The 7687-nt window shown below is 42.9% G+C and overlaps 1 long non-coding RNA gene across 2 annotated transcripts; it reads left to right on the top strand.

Moving 5' to 3' along the window:
• Positions 1 to 1498: 1498 nt before the first annotated feature.
• Positions 1499 to 5700, top strand: LOC135477978 (uncharacterized). Of its 2 annotated transcripts, XR_010445237.1 has the most exons (4): positions 1499 to 1650; positions 2554 to 2958; positions 4416 to 4502; positions 4996 to 5700. It is a non-coding gene; the product is annotated as an uncharacterized LOC135477978 (long non-coding RNA). The 2 variants fall into 2 exon arrangements; XR_010445236.1 differs by lacking the exon at positions 1499 to 1650 and having other exon boundaries at positions 2302 to 2958.
• Positions 5701 to 7687: the final 1987 nt, after the last annotated feature.

Genomic DNA, 7687 nt, shown 5'->3' with positions numbered 1-7687 from the left:
AAAATCCGTATTCACCGAAATTGTTCAATCACTTTCCGTATGCGCTATTAAGTAAGCATATATCAAAACAAGAAGGAAAATATGTGAGGAGTATCACTTTAGACTTTTGGGGGCTAAGAAATAAAAATATCCAGAGGAATGAGATTTCCAAAACAAACTGGGCACATCCAGAAAGCATGTGCACTCCCATGAGTGCAGTGCGCGTTAAATGTTCACAGTTATGCATTGATTCTAATTGGCTTGCTTTATTCACTCTCGGCGCAAACTCGAAACTCGTCGAAAAAGCTCATACATTCACAGGTTTGATAACTAAAATAAGGTGCAGTCATACGTCCTCAATGCTAACAAAAGGAGGCGTTAAAAATTAACACTTTTCTATTTTCTTCCCGACACAGTAAACTGATGACGCTTTTCCCACGGCCTAACTCTGTTATCTTACAACACTTACCAGTGGTTAAGGCTAGCACGCATATTTATATTAAAACAGTGAATAATACTAATAATGTAACAGGTGAATCGACTAAAACCACAGCAGTGAGGACACTGTGATAGTGTGAAAACCTGGTTTCTGCTCTACTTAATTCAGTGAACACCAAGGCATTATCAAAAATACAGTAATGATAATGCGGTTTACTAGTCGTCATTACATGGTATAAAATTACTCAAAATACTGAGTTACACAATTAAACTCAAAGAAATGTAACTTTTAATCAAATTGTAACAACAGAGAACACCTAAAGGTAATACGCCTTAGTAGTTTATGTGCAGCAACGGTTGAGTTAATTTATCTTCTCAGTGAAATACACCTTTGAAATCAAACTGGCGGGACAAAGGAATGTTATCCGCCTTAATGAAATTAGCACAGCTAATTATAGTGCCGTGTATTAAAGAAAAGCCATAAATAACCTGATTCTTACCAATCCAAAGAAAGATATCAACACAAAAGCTGTGAAAGCGTTCTTCGGTCGAAATATCCTTCGTTGACGCTGCGTGGCGTCTTTTTGAAGGTCGGACGGCCCATTCTCCTTGTCAGCCATTACACGGAGTGGATTCGTTGTACACAGTGATATCTGTATCGTTTTGTACTTGTAACGAACACTAATTCCCAGCTTGTGGAGAAACAGGACACAGACCCCCATTACAACTTCCGTTTTTCGGTAGGGACGATTGTAGTTCTGTGAATTTTAGGGTATAAAGTCTTTTTTTGCTCCCAGGCGTCCATTTTTGGTGCACAGGTGCATGCTTGGTATTAAAATGCTGGAAACTGTCTAAACTTTGAGGAGGTATGAGCTTTATTGATGAAAGTTTGAAACTCTGGGCGAGAGGACACAAGGTGTGAGGTAGTGATGAGGCTGCGAGTGACGTCCCCTTCGCGTTGCTAGGCACGCCTCCCAGCTGCCGGCATGGAAAGGTCCAGATTTTGACGGTCAACCTATGTCAAGATTTTTATGGCTTCTTTCTCACAGGCTGGGCCAGGTATGCACCAAAGCTTATTGGCCACGGAATGTTTGGGACTGAGCTACAGTGCTAGACGTTAACATTGTCGCTTATGGAAAATTAATGGGGGTCCGAGGCCTGTACTGACGAAGTCACCAAAATGTGAAAAATGTCACTATGCGCTTAGATTTCGCAGCAGCCTGATAATTTTTGGTGGGTATGTCTGTGATGTGTTTTGCATTGATTGAGCCGTTTTATAGCTTCTTGGGGCTATTTATTTTTTGAAAATATCCATTTTGATGAAAAATCGGTAAAATGCTGTTCAGTGTAGGGTAACATGTGTATAGGCATCCTGAAATGAACAACATGCAACGTTCTAGTATTCCTACGCTTGAAAATGGAGACGTTCAGAGCAGAAATTGCTGCAAAAATTGAAAGTTTCAGTGTTTATAACGAAAACGGAGCCTGTCGAGTGTGGACTGGACCATTGACGAGAGATGGTCGATATGGCCTTGCCCCCTACAAAGACCCCGTCACACATCGATGGAAGAAGAAATACATCAGTAGACTTGTTTATATGGCCAGACAGGGGCTGTCGCATTTAGATCCCAAGCTTGATTGTGCCACAACACACGCTGTGTAAATGTGGACCACACAAGCTTGGAACCGCATTGTGTTAACAATAACAGGCAGCGCTGCTGCAACGTAGGGCGCTGTCTCGGCCATGGGCAGTATGCAAGGTGCATGCTGCATTTAAGACTGAGCAGGTTGGTTTCCCCTCATTAAAAATAATAAATAACAGATGTGTTTCAGATTTTGCTCAATTTCTGTCATCATTTTTTAATTTCTTTCACAAGCGACAACAGCAGTGACAAATTTTATACAAAACTGGCGGTTACAAATATCTAGCGTATGTGTGATCTGTTGGGGTGTTGTCCAGTTGTCCCTTGGCATAGTCAGTTTTCTCTTCTGGATTTGAAAGCCTGTACTCAATGTGCTCTCGGAGTTTTCTGGCTGTATTGCGGAGTGATCTCCCCTTAACTGTCTGTCGCTTCTTATAAACCTTGTGGTACTGGTTCACCCTTTCAATCTGTTGTACTGTTTTCTCGCTCCTAGGTGAAATACTGGCGCCGACAGCTTGGAGTTTGGCAGCCGTGGACTTGTCCTGGCCATTGTTAAGTCTGTGGATTGTGGACGCCGCCCTTCCCTCCATATTTCTGCTGTAGTTTACATTCTTGGGCAAGGAGACGCTGAGTGATCTGTTGACAGCTTCGCACTTTTGAGTACTGGTGTTCATCCGGAGACTGGTGACGGCTGTCTCGCTCAACCTCATGTGCAGTACTTCGGTCAATAGTTTCCTGTCGTTGTCATCCATGTTGAAAGGGCAGAGTTTACTGGCGGATAAAAACAGGGATCTCTCCCACCAGCTGCTGGTTTCCCCTCCGGAGCAAACCACACTGTTCCTGCGGCATTTGGAACAGTCCCCACCGTAACACCTGACCGTTGCATCCACAACCCTGGGTAGGTAAGCTTTTATTTTCCTTATGTCACCAATGTGCTCAGACATAAGTTGAGAAAATATCACGCTACACCTGGCCTTAACATCCTGACTCAACACCTTCTGTGCTTTCTTCCTGGCTTCCCTCGTTCGGCCCTGTCCTTCAAACATGGCATCGCTGAACTTAGCCTGGTTACATTTCTTGAACTGGGATCTACCAAGGTGCGTGGGGTCTGCTAACCGTTCGACCTCCCACAGTGGCTCGACCAGTCGGATGCCGTCCTCCACTCCCTTGGCTGACCTGGAGTCGCCGTCCGTGGTTACGTGCTTGGCTAAAACACCTTGCCTCGCCAATCCCTCGCCAATCTCGTTCCCCATATTATACTCGGACCAGGGGGCATGTGGGTTTGTGTTCGCTGTGCACTCCTCGTGTCCTCCAGGGCACTTTACTTGGAAGCCTTTTCCTCTCAGCCAGGACCCAGTCCAACACAATTTATTCTTCAGTGCTGCGGAGACAATGTATTGCTTGTCTGTTGATGTCTCCACTGCCAGGGAAATGGCTTGTGAAGCATTCTGGCCCGGTTTCTTGGGACTGGTTATGGTAATGCTGTTGTAGCGAGTGTCTGTGGCCAGATCTATTGTGCTGTCATCCTCTCCTCTTTGCCTTTTGTATGCCTTTACCTCTTCCACCTTATTTGCCATATCCTCTCTGTTCAGCTTTGCGATTGCAGATGCAACATGGTTTGCAGTGCGATGCATGTTCCTACGAGTGGCAGGCGGCACGTCCATCGCTGCAAATAGGAGTCTGGCTCGGGTGTTCCCCATTGGTGTGTCCTGGAGGCCTACTTGAAGAGCTCGGTTCACCGCTGCAGCTTTTTGGCCAGGTCTGTTGCATTCTACCTCTTTGTAGAATTTGTGGAAGCCAGATACATAGTCACAGTCACAGCACTTAAAACTGAACGCCCAGGCTAAACCCCACTTTTTCTCTGCAGCTATCTCTAACCTGGGCAGTGGACAGTGGTCCTTGGTCTCACTGTGCTCAAGCATAACTTTGTTCCATATACACACCATTTTCTGTATGTCTATGAGTCGCATTCCTTCAGCAGCCCATTCCCGCTCATGGGTATCTCTGTCTGATCCAGCCGTGGAATCTACCTTGCACCGTCTTGGCCGCTGTATTCTCTTTGTGTCAGGCTGGTGTGTTCTTACAGCCTCCTGATTGGGCTGGAAATCTGTGTCCATCAAGGAACACCCAGGCAGAGGATTCAGCATGTCTGTAACTGCTGACAGGTTATTTGAGCGATCCTGGGCCTTTCCAGCTTGAAATCTAGACTGTTTCCTCTTTCTGTCTCCCTTCATGGTGTTTTGGGGTAGATTGTTTGCCTTGTTAACTGTCAGGCTGACCAATATAGGTGTACTTGGTGGCTGCCTGATTGGAAATGTTAAATTCATATTTTTCCTCTCTGTTTATATGTTGTAGATGCCAATGTGACACCCTTTGATGTGACTGTGTAGAGTAATAACCTGCTGTGAGACAACAGCAATGGTGCAGGGAGGTTTTTGCATGGTGAGGTGGTCAGCCAATCAGCAGTCATGGGGGAGGAGGGCAGGGGGGGGGGGATGCCTGGCTGGGTGGTCTTTTAAAGGGTTTCATCATGCTATTCAGTGGGGAACTGGGATACTAGTCTTTTCTTAAGTCCTGTCCACTAAAAAAGTGCCTGTGAGTAGGTCTTCATCACCTTGAGGCATTATTCTTGCTTTGATTTTGGTCACAAATGATTGTTCCGAAATCGTGACAATCCGCTTTGATACCCCCTACCACACTGTCAGTCAATTTTTTTCACATAGTTGCTGAAGTAAATGTCTTATATTTTGACATTTAATTGTCAGATAAATTGCCTATATTTTGATGTATGCTTTGACACTTTTGGTTTGTAACTTTCATATTTAAAGCTGCTCTGAGTAGAAAAGTCTTCTTAAAAATGTATATTTCTCTAAATGGTTGCTTTTGAAAAGTCTAAAGTGCTCTGTCAATGTGATTTTTTTAACTTTTCTTGCAGATAAACATCTTGTCTTTCCAAAACAGTTGACCTGATGGAGATATCTTGAACGGTATATGCACTGCAAAGCTTCAAAGTTTACCCTTCAGAGTTTTTTCACCCTGAAAAAAAGACACATGTCCAAGATGGGGGTACCCCAACTTGAATTCATTCAACTCCAAAGTTTCTGCATGTATCAAGCCCTAATTTTGCCTGTGAGGTTCAGAAGTGTCAGGAATTGTGTGGTGCAAAAATTATTGATTTTGAAAGAAGGTGGCTGGTGTGATAGGACACAGACCCCCATTACAACTTCCGTTTTTCGGTAGGGACGATTGTAGTTCTGTGAATTTTAGGGTATAAAGTCTTTTTTTGCTCCCAGGCGTCCATTTTTGGTGCACAGGTGCATGCTTGGTATTAAAATGCTGGAAACTGTCTAAACTTTGAGGAGGTATGAGCTTTATTGATGAAAGTTTGAAACTCTGGGCGAGAGGACACAAGGTGTGAGGTAGTGATGAGGCTGCGAGTGACGTCCCCTTGGCGTTGCTAGGCACGCCTCCCAGCTGCCGGCATGGAAAGGTCCAGATTTTGACGGTCAACCTATGTCAAGATTTTTATGGCTTCTTTCTCACAGGCTGGGCCAGGTATGCACCAAAGCTTATTGGCCACGGAATGTTTGGGACTGAGCTACAGTGCTAGACGTTAACATTGTCGCTTATGGAAAATTAATGGGGGTCCGAGGCCAACACACACGGAAACTAACGGTAATTTCAGAAAGTTTCTTTAAAGGGACGCTACTCCCAATAATAGAATTTCTGCTATGACAAGCTGCAGTTACCGTTCCTGAAAATTTCCACCTGAGTTTCCATTTGTAAACAACGACTCCGATTTTGAAAGAATAATTGACTTTTGGAATGAGAAAGTTACTCCGTGAGGAGTTTTATCTCAGTATTTTCCAATTTTTTTCTTACACATTTCTTTCAACACTAAGCAAATTTAGTAACTTCTTTCCATCGAGCGGTAGAGGTAATTTCGTCGAATTCCCATGACAAAGAATTGAAATTACGTCGTGTAATCTAAACGGACTGATTTATCGTAGATAACCGTGTGCTGCGTATAATAAGCGCCATTTAACGATCTTTCGTGTATCGACTTCATGACCTGTCGTGCTCTTTGCAATTCACTCAGCGGTCTAATTGTTTATTTATAACAAAATGGCGGCTATGCGACATTCTTGATGCCATGGATATTATACGAACTACGAATTATGCCTCCCCAATCTCCCATTAGGCCTCTAATATCGAAGAATTAGACATTTTGTCCTATTTCGGTCATACTATCCTTCTGAACTAATAATCATTCGTGTTCAACTCCATTTTCTGCTAGCTTGACTGCGAAAGTATGTCAGGAAGATTGCCAGGTATCCAGAGAAACGCACTGATTTTCACGCAGTTTCCTCTGTACATGTGAAACCAACGAATTCGTCTAAATGAGGTATTCTTTTAGAGGGGTAAGATATACATGTACATATCTAATAAATTCATAGTAAATGAATACCAATATTTGATTCTATTCTTTTAAAAATATCCTTTGGATGTATTGTCGCCTGTAGTAAATTAGGTTATTTTTGTATTGTGCGAGACCTAATCCTGTGTTTCCAAAGAAATCACAGTTTCCCTCTATGGTTGTAGATCTAGTTAGTTGTGGCTAAAACCAAAAAAACCTTCAATAACACGCACACGAGAATTTTGCAGAAACTGTACCAGAGATTTAAGGCAAGAAAATCGATCAGCGCAAATCCAATAAATCTTCAATAGCTTAAAAGATTTCTTTTTACAAAATATCATGCAGCATCGTCTTTTCAGGTGCTACCGTCCAACGTTCCAATCATACAGCGGGTCGCACTATAATTTTTTCAAACTTTAGAATCATTTTACCGCAATAAATAATACAGATATGAGTCCAATGTTTACTGAAAGCCAATAAATTGAGTTAATGAATACGCAAAATTTGGTTTGATTAGCGAATATGGAATTTTTTGGCCCAAAATCTCAGTTAAACAGGTGATGGTTGGATCGTTACATGCGAGTAGGACCCTTTGTCCTACTGAGCCCTTGTTTACCAGGATCAGTTTGTCTATTCATGCTGGATAGAGATCCTCTTCAACACACTCCATAGGCATTGATTAGTGATGGAAGCCTCTATACCCATGTTTTTTTTCTTTTTGCAAGGGCAAACCGTTATTTTTTAGCCCGGCGAGAGATAACCAAGCTGTAATACATCAACCTTCGCGGATTCCTCGTACATCGAGGACGATCAATTAAAACTGAACGCGAGCGCCATGGTGATTGGAAGCTGAATTATTTACTCCAAGGAGAGAAAGGATCTGTAATTAGTTTTCGCACATTAAAGGTCAAGTATAAATAATTACCGCTCCCCGTCCCCCAACAACGCCTTACTCATCGGGATCAGTGTATCGTAATGAACCGAAAGACGGCCATGAGTGGAGGAATATGGAAATGTCGGTCATCTTGGAATAAGCACTTTTCAGACATTATTACTTCTGGATCAGGTAAGTTCATGTAAGGGTCTGGTCTACCGCGTACTTTCGCCTCAAAATTCTGACTGTTCTAAATTCTTCGATAAATCCATCCGATTGACTATAAATACACCAGGAAATAAACAAGACAAAGGATCTTCAAGTGGGCCCCTTTAC

The sequence above is a fragment of the Liolophura sinensis genome, chromosome 11, assembly GCF_032854445.1.
Source record: "Liolophura sinensis isolate JHLJ2023 chromosome 11, CUHK_Ljap_v2, whole genome shotgun sequence".
Classification (NCBI taxonomy): Eukaryota; Metazoa; Mollusca; class Polyplacophora; order Chitonida; family Chitonidae; genus Liolophura; species Liolophura sinensis.
The sequence above is the reverse complement of the archived record's forward strand: the minus strand, read 5'-3'. Positions and strand labels throughout refer to the sequence as shown.